This window comes from Motacilla alba, chromosome 5 (assembly GCF_015832195.1).
Source record: "Motacilla alba alba isolate MOTALB_02 chromosome 5, Motacilla_alba_V1.0_pri, whole genome shotgun sequence".
In the NCBI taxonomy this organism is placed as follows: Eukaryota; Metazoa; Chordata; class Aves; order Passeriformes; family Motacillidae; genus Motacilla; species Motacilla alba.
Window position 1 is genome coordinate 22,780,446 of NC_052020.1, and position 13,543 is coordinate 22,793,988.

General features: G+C 43.1%; 1 protein-coding gene across 6 annotated transcripts in view; it reads right to left on the minus strand.

Annotated features, from left to right (window-relative positions):
* FUT8 (fucosyltransferase 8) overlaps window positions 1-1,783 on the minus strand; it is a 96,553-nt gene extending 94,770 nt beyond the window's left edge. For all 6 annotated transcript variants that reach the window (XM_038137222.1, XM_038137217.1, XM_038137220.1 and 3 more), the window contains exon 1: window positions 1,661-1,783. The gene's annotated coding sequence lies outside the window, so the exon portion shown is untranslated. The remainder of the gene's footprint in view (window positions 1-1,660) is intronic.
* Window positions 1,784-13,543: the final 11,760 nt, after the last annotated feature.

The window sequence follows — 13,543 nt, forward strand, 5'->3', positions numbered from 1 at the left end:
GTTGGGAAAATATGCAAACTTTGCAATATGCTAGTGTGCCTCCTTAAGGTAGATATACACATAAAACTCGTTAACAAGCACCACTAAAAATCTGGCAGTAAGCATACCTGCAATAACCAGAGAAACAGACACTACTGGAAATACATCAAAGCAGAGTCACCAACTCCTCATAACTAGTTTTCTTTAATAACGAAAGGAATTGTAAAAGTCATCTGTAAAAGCACCCCAAGCACCAGCAGCACAGGCAACTTGGCCACTTATTTACTTTTGCAAATAAGATTTTTCTGTTCAGACTTTTCTGAAGTTTTTGATGACTTGCAGTGGAAAATTACTTGGAAAAATAAATAATATTTATACTATAAAATCAAGAAACCCTTTCATGCTCACCCATTCTGAAGTATTTACTCCAGTAACTTTCAGGCCTGGACATTAAGATCCTGTACTTCGAGACAGAAAGAGTATGTGTGTGTACACATGTGTACTGAAACATACAATTTTCAGCTGATGTGTATGTTTCAGTATACAAACACACACACACAGAACAAGAGGTACCAAGTGCTAATAGAAGATCGCAGATATAGTACACGAATGTTGTGAGCATGGGGATGTTTGCCACATCCATGTACACACAGCGTGTGCATCACAGCGTACCGTGTGCGCGTTGAGGGCGCAAGGACAGCAGGTACTGCCCCGAGGAAGTTACAGGCTTTCAACAAGCAATTTTACAGCTCATGCCTTTGCCCTTAGGCTTCTTGGTACAATCTGCACCACAGCATTATAGTTTCTGCCTCTTGTACCCTCAACCAGGAGCTTCTGAAAGCAGAGGCTCACAGCCTGGTCTTTGCAGTGCATCAAGAACACTGTGAGCGCACTACTTGCACACACGTGTGAAAGACCTGAGCATACATCAAGCACTAACTCGCCTAGGGCTAAATCGCCAGAGCCTTACCAGTAACAGCATCCACGACCAAAGCAAATTGTGCCGAAATACAGGAAAGGTCGCCGGGGGAAAAACCCCAGGCAACAACCGATGGCTCTGTACCCGTGTCAGGCAAGCACTTCCTCGAGCTACCAGCCGGCCCTAGAGCGCGAGGTCCGTCCCCACAGCCCACGCTCCCCGCGTATTCCTCCCTGCCAAAAGCGGGCGTCCCCTCGGGCGGCCGCAGTTCCCGGGACAAGGAAAGTTGGAGGCCGCCCCCTGCGCCCTGCGGCCGCGGCGCACGGGACGGCGGCAGCCGCGCTCCGCGCTGCGGGAACCCCGCTGCCCGCGCCGCGCCCGGGGCAACGCCGCCGCCCGGGGCTCGCACGCATCTCCCTCCCGGGCCCGGCCCGGCCCCGCCGCCGACGGTGATGCCCCGGCCGCTCGCCGAGCCCCGGCCTCCCCTTTCTCCGCGGCGCTCTCCGGCGGCCTCAGGCCCCGCCAGCGACCCTCAGGTGAGGGAGCCCACGGAGACCCCGGCACACGGCAGGGACCGGCCCCCTCCCCGCCATCACCACCCCGGCGGCGGCGGCAGCGGTTGCTGAGCAGCGCCCGAGTCGCAAAAGCGGCGGCGCCAGGCCCGGGGGAGGGATGGGGAGCGCTCGCCGGAGCAGCCCGGTCTCGCCTCGGTACCCGCTTCCCCGCCGCCGCGGCTGCCGCTGAGCCCCCGCATCCCCTTACCGGAGTACCGGCGCCGCCGGCGGAGCCCGCGCTGCCGCTGCCGCGGGTGCCGGGCGGGGGAGCGGCGGGGCTGGCGGGCGGGGAGCGGCGGGAGGAGACGGAAGCAGGAACCCGCCGGCGGCGGAGCGGAGCTGGCGGGGACGGGGCGCGGGGCGCGGGCAGGGCGCGCGCCGAGGGCGGGGAGCGGCGCGCGGGCAGCTGTGACAGCGGCGCACGGCCCGGGCAGCGCGCGCCCCCGCGAGCGCGGTAGGAAGAGCCGAGCTGCGGGCGCGCGCCTGCCGGGGGAAGCAGCCTATGGGAGCGCGAGCCGGGCCCCGGTGCCGCGGGAGCGCCCCCGTCACGGAGCGCCGGAGCGCGCATGCGCGCCCCGGACCTCCCAGCGCCGCCGCCGCCGCCGCTCCCCCCGCCCCGCCGCCTCCTCCCGCGCCCCCGCCCCCGGAGCGGCCGGCACGGGCGGGACGGGCTCGGCAGCGTCCCCGCGTCGCCGCGCGGGGCTGTCCCCGCCGGGCGGGGGACCGCGGGGCGGCGGCGAGAGCGCGCCGCGTTTACCCCGGCGATGGGCGTGAGCGCGGAGCGGCAGCGCCCGCTGAGCGCCGCCGCGGCGCTCCCGCCTCCCGGCGCCCCTGAGCTGCCGCTTGACTCCTCCGGGAAGGCGTCCCTGCCCCGGGCGGCTTTGTCCCCGACTGCGATGCCGAGCCGCGGGCAGGGCCGCCCGCAGCCCCCGGCAGCGCTGCTGCTCGCAACAGGCTGGTCCCGCCCGCAGCGCCAGCGCATCCTGCCCGGGAACAGGCTTTGGTGGTAATGATGCAAAGATCCCTAGAAAAGACAAAAATCTCACGAAATTCTCTGTTATGAGAGAAAAAGGAATACCCTGTGTCTGCTGGGTGACAGCAAGACTGGGGAGAGGCCCGCTCTCGTCCAAGCACCCTTGACTGTTCCGCCTTTGTGGCTTAACAAAACCCTTCCCAAAAGTACATGTAAACGTCTAAACTCGGATGGATGCGGAATTTCAGGCATTTAACGTAGCTATAGTTTCCTAAAGATTCATCTGGGGAAGCTATGGACATTTTAAAAGTTTGCAATGTGCACCGGTAGTGTTTCAGTCTGCTTGGGAGACGAAATGGCGGAGATGGGAAGGTAGCATGTGAAGTAGAAATTGTAGTAGGAGTATGTTCGAAGATACTGTGATTTCGGTAAAAGCCAGAGCCGGTAAGGATGGATACTTTGTAACCATCACATCCTTTTTCCACCCCCTCCCAGAGCTCAGAAGAGCCGTCCTGCATATTGGTGTTCTGTCCTGTATTCCTTCACGCTTGTCTTCCCTGGTTTATTTCACTGGCCCTCTTGTTGGTTTTCATTTGTTGGGGGTTTCTTTCCCCAAGAACTAGTAAACATTCACAAATGTGCTTGTAAGGTGTGAGACATTATGCCAGTTTCTGTTGTTTTTTCTTTCTTGACTTCATACATTCTGGATCAGCTGCGTGCTAACAGGGAGCTTGGGGCACAACCACCAACAGCATTGTCTGGGGGATGCCAAGAAGAGTTACAATATTCTGTGCCCATAGCAACCTTCCAGAGCGATCTGGAATTGCAGAAATAATTAATATATCTTTTTTCCCTAAGGCTTTGATTGCTAACTGACAATAATAGAGATTGGTTGAGAAATTGAGATGATAAGCAGATTGCTGATGGTTGTCAAGCGCTCAATGCAGTTGCTAGCTCCTGTGACTGCAACAGTTGTTATACCTACTAACAATTATATTGCCTACAAATTTAGTCAAGGATTTATATTCCAAAATCCAGTTCCATAAATCAAAAACATTTTAAAAGTCTAGGTATATGCAAAAGGGCCAAAAGTGTGCACAGTGCACGGGAGGGAAGGAACCCACTTACCTGGAAATATTCAACGTGTCAGGTTGAACAGGTCTTTGAGCAACCTGATCTGGCTGAAGATGTCCCTGCTTATTGCCGGGGATTTGGACTAGATGACCTTTAAAGGCCTCTTTCCAGCACAAATCATTCTGTGACTCAAAGCTGATGATCCAGAAACCAAGGCATGGCTTTCCAAATGATACATTTAACTGTATGTTGCCTTTGCTTGGAGGATGTCACCTAAAGAAGGATTCTAAAAGACAGTAAAATTGTTCAGGAGACTTCTGAAGAGTGGAGATCTTGTGGTGCATCTTTTCTGTCTGGTAGGAAAATACTTTTTTCCAGACATAAATCTGATTACTAACCCACAAAATATTAGGGTACTTTCAATGCAAACAGTTCTTGGATACAATGTTTGCAAACTGGACAAAAATCAGGCCAAAATAGATGGGCTCCTTCATTGATACTCATGGCGATTTCAGTTGTACTTACTGTGGTGTGAAATTAAGTTCATTTCAAGTGATTGTTTAATGCAATGAGGAAACTACTGCTGGTTTACTTGCTTTCAAGCCCATGATATTCTGTGCTACAGACATATGATCTTAAATTGAAGAAAATTACAAAGTACTATGCCCAGTATCCACTGGAGATACCAGTGGGTAAAATGTGATCAATCTGCACATAACTTGTACAGTTAGGAGTTGTTTTTATTTATATTGCAAATCTAACCATGTTATAGCACCTACTGCTATCAGCCTCATTTTTATTCAGAGGAATTTGTGACCTGAACTGTGCTAAGCCATGACATAATGGGAGAAAGAAAATTAGATTACGAGGGAGAGAGATGAAAAGCTAGTGAGGGGAGTGCTGTTACAGAGCGCTAACTTTTTACAAATGCTGAATGCAGCAGGTACATACAATCTGAAGTACATTTCCCAAATTATACTGAAAGGCCAGCAGCTAATTTTATTTTCACCACAAAAAGCTCATTTTTAGGTGTAGAATGCTTCTTGTGACTCCAACTACTTCTTCATTCCATGACCAAGGGGCAGAGCCTTAGTTATTAGCGCTCTGAAATGCTTGGGAAGGGAAATTCACCCTAGAATACGGGACATTTTTTCACTACCATGGTTAGGAAATTCATTTTCTTAAACATTTTTAAGGTGGAGGATTCTAGTTCTAGTTGTGGAGTGTACAGTTTCTAGTGCTCAATCTCGCAGCCTAGAATCACTTTTACCTGATAAAGACCCAAAATCTGCTGGAGTCAGCTAATTCTTTCCACTTGGCAAGAAGGTAGTAGGACTTTTACATAGCAGGTGGAATCTCAGCAGGGCAACTCTAGTTTCACTTTGATGAGACATCCTGCCACCTGTCTCAGAAGTTCCTCTGATTAGCAATGTGAGTAGAAATGGAATGTAAAAGTATTTTGACTTTTTCCCCCAAATACATGAACACATACTGAAGTCCACATTTAAACCTCCCTAGAAGCAAAATTCTACTTTCATGAACTTTTTATTTCTCCGTGCAGTGTTAACAAGTTGTCTTTTACCCTTCACTATCTCTGAACCCCAGAGCCATAAAGCACTCTTAATGGATAACAACAACTCCCCCAAAAATACCTTAAATCCTTATCCCTTTATATTAAATGATTAGAAGCAAATTCAGTTTTTAGCTATTGCAGTAGTAAAAGTAAACGTAAAAGGAAGAATCACCAGAGCTGGAAGGGATGTTAAAAAGTACTTCTCAAAATAATTTGTTTGGTTTTTTTTTAATTAAGCATCAGTTAGGGGTTTTGGTTACCTTAGGTTTTATAGACACTTTTTATTTATTGCAATATAACTGTACCTTGGAAATACTTCACTTATGAAGACATCAATTCTCCAGGTGACACCAAAGTTAAACCACACACTTATCTGAATCCTCCCATATGCAAATTGGCTTTATTTCATACCAACTATTCTATATTACCTGTTGCAGACCACTGTAAAATGGTAATACTCAAGGATCACTAAAACTAAGCTCAGAACAGTGGAGTGTTACAGGTATTTTTCTCTTTGCTTGCTATAAAGAATAATACAGTTTCTAGCACCATTTATCCAAGCTTTGTTTTGTCATATGAAGTAGGAAGAAGACATGGGTAGGAACAGCTGAAGAACCAGTATATTCAAGAAAGAAATGTAGAATTATGTTTGAAAAAAAATGCAACTGGAGTGGAAGGATGTTATGCTTTTGTCCCTCTTGAATAAAGACTTTATATACTGAGGAGGATAAGTTGGGGAAAAAACCCAAAAATCTAAATTAATTTTCTAGTTAATTTTTCCTCCATGTATTTCCTCCATGCTTTGAGTACCCAGGCACTGCACCAGTCAGGAAACTGCAGAAATGCAGCTGTAACATAAGAATTACAGAAAACGTGTCACAAGGGTTAAAGGTAGTGCAAGACACAATAGGAGTCAGATTACAGAAACTGCCAATATTACATAAAACTTTAAAAAATATCTAAGACTATTACCAATCACTTAATATAAAACCAAATTTCTTAAATTCTAAAGAACATTTTAAAGGATCTATCAGATGTTTCTGTTGTAGCCCTCAGAATTTTTCCTGCTTTTTCCACTGTCTTGAAATCAGGTTTTGTACTTGTTAGGTCTAAGCTTCACATAGAAAAGAATTTCATATACTTGAAACACCCCTCACAAGTTAGTAGTGTTGTAAGAAAAGTTTTAAAACATTTTTACTGAGACTTATGTCTGTGTCCATTGAAGGATATAATGAAAATGTATTTCTGCTTTTCCAGGAAATGCCAGCAGGTACAGCCAGTCACTGTAAGTGCATTGCAAAGCAATGGTTCCTCCTCTGTGGAAAAAAAAAAAAGCCAACAAAACAAACAAAACAAAACAAAAAATCTGAATTACTGAGATGCATTGCTGTTAAAATATGTGAGATAGTGCTTCATCATAACATACAGAAGTACTTGCAGCTGCAGAGCAACTCAAAAAAGTTTTTTGTCCCATTAACCAAAACACTTTCAGTTTCCAGCTTGAAGGAGGTGAAACCATAACAAACATTGCACAAGGACTGTTTATCTGCACCCAAAGCATTTGAATAAAGTGTTTATATGAATCAGGACAAACTCATTCTTTCTTGACGCTTCCACATTTACAATTCTTCTCCTTGAATTGTAGTCTGATTTGATGTGGCATAGCAGTTTGCTTCTGTCTGTTTACTGGTTTTATTGCAAGCAAAGTCTTAAAGGTCAAAAGGAACAAAGGGCAAACACAATTAAAATGTGCTGGGTAGGTTGTGTAATCAAAAAGTCATATTGTGGATATTCATTAAATATCAGAGATGCCTATGGTTGTATGGAAAATACAGCTGCACAGTGGTCTCTCTTCTGGGAAAATGAAGCAGGGACAGCTTCACCAATAGCAGCAGTCTGTACATCTCAGCAGAACAGAGACCATTCTTGCGTTATATTGGAAAGACAGCAAGGTAAATTCAAAGGCAAAGGATCTTCTCCATGTGTACATTCTTTAAACTGAGCCTCAAGTAGTACAGCTGTGTAAACACAATCATTTGTCCCTGCAGATGAGTAAGTAAAATACAGATTATCCAAAATTTGTGATTTGGATTATCCAAAACTATGCACAGTAAAAGCCACTTCAGGATTAAAATCCAACAATGTAACTTGCATTACAAGCTGGATGAGCTGCAATGTAGACACTAACACCTGAAGCTGGCCCAGCACTTCCCACTTTAAGATCTCATTTCAATTGTTGACAGCAGAAATACTTGTTTTCATAAACTCTCAGCTGCTTGGACCAGCATTTTTAAAGCTCTGTCTCTTTTTTCTCAAGTGCCTTATGTTTGGGAGAGACAGTTTCAAAATTGTCAGGATCATGCAGGTAAAAAAATGTGTCCTTAGTTTTTCCTTTAAGAATCTATGTGTATTCAGCCAGACTATTCCTATAAGGGGCAAGGGGGAGGATATGACTTTAAAAATCAGATGTTTCACACCCTCAGAACTGCCATATAAACCAATCGAGTTTTGCAACTAGATTTTCTTACCAAATTTTCCAAATATGCTAATGGATATGGCCTGCTCTTTTAATGGGACCTAATCTGAAACTGAGTTTCTGGTCTCACTGTATATAGAGACAAAAAGAAGGAAGTCCTCTCTCTCTCTCATGTTTCACATCATTTCCATGCATTTCTTACACCTGGAGGAGCTAGGGTATCCTTACAGACAAACTCATCACTTTTTCTATTGTAAAATACTAGAAGAAGCAGCATTTCTAGAGCTGAGTAGTAATTACAAACTTCTAAATATGTCATTGTGGTGTTGCTAAGATGCTAATTGCCTCAATAGTTCAAGGTTTCCTTGCTCAGATTTATTTTATAAGAAATGAATGCAAGAAATTCAAAAGAGTGCTAGTGTCTACACTATTTTCATAGTACTTTACAGCTGTATTAATTCTCTCTTCTGGACTTCTTTCCATCTAGGGAGAAAATGCACTTGCTCATCACCAACACATTTTCACATGAAAATTTCCTATCTTTACTCAGCTCCTATTTCTGCCACAAGAGGGAAGGGGGAAGTGCTACTTTTTTTTTGAATGCTTGACTATGCAAGAATGTTTCTTCAGAGTAGGTTTTTGTTTGTATACATCCAGAGGGGAATAAATAAAGCTACTGGGTTGCCAATGTTTTAATACAACAGGTCAAGCTCCCTTGCCTAAAGATCTTAGCCCTCGAATTTAGGTTCTTGCTAACTTGCTGTGATTTATTCCAGATTGATGATTTATTTTTGCATTGGACTGGACATTAAAATTCTCACTTGCTAATTTGCTTCCTTTCTCAGATCAAGTTCCCAACCCCAACAGATTTGTGTAAATAAATGTATCATTTCTTGTAAGATTTTCAATATTGCAATTTGACAATAGCATTATCAGATAATTTCTAGGTATTCATGGAGAACAAGAACTTATCTGAGAGCCTCATCTGTGTGCTCACAGGGTGTGGTGATTCCATTAGCTTTCCAAACAATGGATTTCCTGTGAAGGTAAACTTACACTCAAGAACAGCCCGGTCTGGTTTACAGCCTGAAATAGAAATGTGTAACATTTTATCTGTGGCTTATAGAGAGAGTACTATCGGCTTTTCAAATAATAACCCCAGCTGTCCTCTTTCTCAGCACGGCCTTTGCAAGAGGTTTATGCACACACTTTCAAAGAATGAGCAGCCAATAAAAGATCTGCTGGAGAAGGACAGTGATGCACTGGCCTGGCATGTCACGTGGAACACTGCTGCATTCTGGACAGAAATATTTCTGTAAACTAAAACCAGGCAAGACCAACACATTTGATTCAATTAAGCTTTCATTAGACTCAATTATTTTGTTTTCCTTTTGACTAATTTATGTGAATTTATTATTACATCAGTAGCTGCAATTGAAATAGTTCTTAAATTTCCCAAGGGCATTTCATTGTTATTGCATCTATCAGTATTTGGTGCAAATGGAAAAACAGCTAATAAGCAAGCAAATCAATTTCTGGGCGCAATTTACTTATCAGCCCATTCTCATGTCACATGTCCCACATGTAACTTGAACTACCAGTTTTTCCTTCCATTAGAAAGTAGATTAAGAAAAAGGATCTACCTCCTAGCAAGCGCCAGATAAACCAGATACTGTACCCCACCTGGAAATTTAAAAGTCATATGCAGCCCTTCACTAGAGTTGCATTCCTGTTTGTTGCAGCATTAACACAAAGGAAAGATTATGGCTAACAATTAAGTATGGCTTTGTATCTCATTAAAAAAAAAAAAAGCCTTCACTTCCACCAGCTCTTCTACAGTTAAAGCAAAACATCTACTTGCAACTCTGGAAGTGGGTCTTGCTACAGTGATAGATGTACTCAAGACTTTATTTCTAACCTATTAAACTGCATTAACCCTGGGGAAAAAGAAAACAAACAAAAAACCCCAAAAACAAACAAACAAAAAAACCCCAACCTCCAGATGGTTAAAAACATACCAGGCTCTTTGCTGGGAATGAAAGGCTGTAGGGAATGAAGGGCTGTTGTGAGCAAGCTACTCTGGTATGCCCATCTGTGTTGCTTCTCCACCAAATGCCAAGGTTGTTTAAGGTTCTGCTTCTAACATCCAGCATTCCCACTTGGTGGCAGCTCCCTTAGTGTCCCACTGTAATCACAAAGCTGTCAGCTAGTGGAGAGAAACAAAGCTTTTGTCAGTAATGCTCAGAGGCACTGCACTGTTACCAGGCTTTAGAGCTAGCTATCTCATTTCATAATTTTCTCTGGATTCTTTGATAATCAATTTACTTCTAACCTTTAAGAAGGAAAATGATTCAATATAGTTAGAAAAGCCAAATAATTAAGGCTTCTCTAGTAATTTTGAAAAACATTATATTGCATGATATGAAGAATTGAAAATGTTTTCCTTGCTAACCTTTCACCTTTCTTGAATTAACATTCAAGTGATTACTTCAGAGCATCTCTAACAACCAGCCAGGGGGGTTCAATTCCAGTAATATACAGGTATACTTTTTGTAAAGTCTGATAGTTCTTAGATTAAATATGTAAGCATTGCCTAAGGCAGCCCTCTCTCCTCAGTTGTGCCAGATTAAGCTGAGCCGTTGCAACGCCTTTTAGCAACACAGAAAGCAGCAGAGCAAGGCCCAGGTTAGGACCTGGGTACTACCAAAGGCAGTTACTGATCTGGCCAGTGCTGAAAGAGGATTAAAAGACCCACTTTTGCTCTCTAAGCAAATATGTGTTTGGCTACTGTAGTAGTGTTTATTGGCACTAATCATAAGCAATCTACTGTTTGCAAGCTTTTTCCAATTCTGAGGTAAAATTTGGACATGAATATGGTGCATGTGTGAGATTAAAATTTATTTCATATAAACTGGTAGTACAAAACTTTAATTTGCACAGGGAATCGAGAGAGAAGTGGTTTGGGAATTATGCCCAAACTAATTTGGGAATTATGCCCAAAAGTCTGCAGTACGTAAGTACGGATTCCTGCCTCATAAGGACTCAAAATGGATGAGCCTCTTTTTGTGCTCTTCCCTTCCCCTGTATGCTGCAGATGGTAGATAGACTGAGCTAGGAACACATATATACTCTATCTAGTCTTATCTGAGTAGAGGTAAACCAAAATTCCTTCCTAATTCCACCCAACTGAATTTGTCTTTGCAGGGTGGCCACAGAACAACTGATAAGTTGTAGCATTTTACTCCACCCTCTATGACGGCTAGTGCAGCAAAGCAATCTTACAAAGCCAACATGGTCTACATTTATATTGTGTTCGAATAAAGCTTGCTATTTATCTGAACTCAAAGGGTTGTCTCCAGGGAAGAGTTGAAGAAAGTTTAGCTCCTCTGTCATTGGAGACATCAAGGGTGAAAAGTTTACATAATCTTTTACAAACATGTTTTAATACAAATTATTATTTCCTTTTGATGTTTCTATTTCTTCTTGATCCTACAGTCAAGTTCATATTTGATAAGAGAAATAGGAGTGCCATGAGAGAGAACTGGTAAAAACTGACATATGTAAATACAGCTTAAACACTGAGGAGTCAAAAACACATTAACAGCAGCACAGATCTTGGAGCAGAAAGATTTATATAGCAGGGTTCAGTCATTTCAGGGTTCCTCTGTAGCAATGCCAGAAGGGATAGTCACAATCCAGAAAACCTTCATACCTGTAGTAATTATTGTAAGATTATTTTTTATTATTTTCTCTTTCACACTTGAGTAACACAAAACTTTACATAGCTAAAATAATGGAATTAGAGAATTACATAATAATTTGTATTGTTATGAAGTACCTGTACATGTATTCCCAATCACTGCAAATATGTCAGTCAGTCAAAACCCAAAAAGGATTTGGATGCATAAGCAACTTAGGAGTACTTTCTAAAGGCAGAGTCCCAGAGTCCCAGAGGGTGGCCAGCGGCAGCTCATGGAAAGAAATGTGTTTGCCACTCTGACTGACATTATATTTTACATATCCAGGGTAAGCAGAACACCTTCTGTTCCCACCTAAACAAATGATGCAGGTCATGTTTCGTCTGCCAATGACTTCTCTGAGTTCTGTGTAGCAGTCAGCCATACCTCACTCTCATCATCCATGCAGCTGTAAAAATATGTACAAAACCTTTGACCATTTCACATCTTAAAATAGTAGAGCTGTTCTTGTCAACAAGTTTCTAAATATTCTGAATCAGAATATGCACAAGTAAAAGAACATTTTAAATCTCTCTGTAATAGTTTGAAATGTTTCAAAATATCTGGCATGACCAAAGTAGCTGCTATTGGCAGAAATTATTATTGGTCCCTAGTGAAGAGAAACTTTAATGCTATTCTGTTACTCTGAGTGTGGGTAGTCTCTTTTGGAAGAAAGAGAAATATGTGAAGTGGCCGGATGATAAACATGTAAAGCGGCATTTGCTAGTTCTGCTGGATAATAATGCAATTCATGCAATCTGCTTTTCCCCAAGACCAACTGCTTCCTTGGGCTGAAGTACCTATGAGCTTCACCAGCTCTATAAAACTGATCTGGATTTCCTGTCTAAATCTTATTTTTTTCCAATCCACTCTTCTCCAACTTATTCTGCCCAGATTTTAAATTTGGTTTTTGTCTACTTTTGAAACTTGGTGCCAAGTAAATGGTAAAACTCTACTCCATCACTCTGATGGACAGGTGCGCTGGAGTGCATGTAGCATTTAGTGTAGCTGTGCTACACTATCACCCATATACCACTATAACCCATATAGCCTCTATAACTGTTAACCCATACCTCCAGCAGGGCAGCCGCACAAAACCTGACACATTTTGTATACAATAACCTGGCAGGATAAACCTGCTGTAAGATATACCTTGCAAATGTAGACAAACATGGTTACAGTAGATGAACTGGAATGAAGATGTTTCTCCTATCGGCCCTGCTGTTGATTTTTTGTGTGAACTTTGATCACTTTATAACTCTATTCATCATTACTTTTCCTGCTGTCATCTGAATAATGGTGAGGTAACAACTCTCTCGAAGGCAGCAAGCCAACATGTGCCGAAGAGATCTGAAATCACCAGCTAAAAGGTGGCTCTCTCAGGACAGCAATGGGATGTATCAAATATCGATGCTACAGTTTCTTTTTAAATAGTATTGGACACTGGATTTTCATCAGAATTTATTAGAAAGCTTTATTTCTCTGTTGGCATGACAAAGATGTTCTTTCATTGGTATCTTGGGGAGGTTAATTGCATTGGAGTGTTTTGTTTTAAAGTTCAAACCTTCAGTGAATGCAGGCAAGCTGCTTTTTTATCATAAGATTTCATCACACACCCTGTTCCTGGGGGATTTTTGGCTGTTAACAGTCCTGTTGGTTCAAATTTTGTTTCAGTAGATTTTATATTCTCAGGTATTGCCATCTCTCTTCAACTCTTGAACTCTTACAGTCACGCACCCTATGTAGGCTCTGAATGTAGGTTTTATTGAACAGGTGAAATATTTACTGAGCCGTAATAAGCCCCATACAGTGCTCAGTAAATGACACATTTATACTGTTTTGGAAAATACTCTGAGATCCTGCAGGGTGAGGAGTTGAAAATATTCCCTGTTACATAGATGGCTTTGCGTAATGGACCTCAGGTACCACAGAGTCAGTTTAGAAGCCGAAAGAGAATATAAGGCCACACTTCCCAAAATGCTGCTGCGTGCACACCTAGGCTCCATGGCTACCAATTTTCTAAAGGAAACTGTCAGACACGTGGACACAGAACAATATAAGTATAATCCCTGTGTTCATGTAAGTGTGAATAGTGTCATGCTCCGTGCAGCTTTTTTTCCACCTGGCACACTGTGTGCATTTTTAAATAAGGCTTCACAAATTAGACGATCATGTAGCACAGAAGGCTGTTCATTGCAGGAGGCTAACCAGCTTAATTCCAGCTAATGGTATGGTTTTGGCAGTAATTTCAGAAGGAA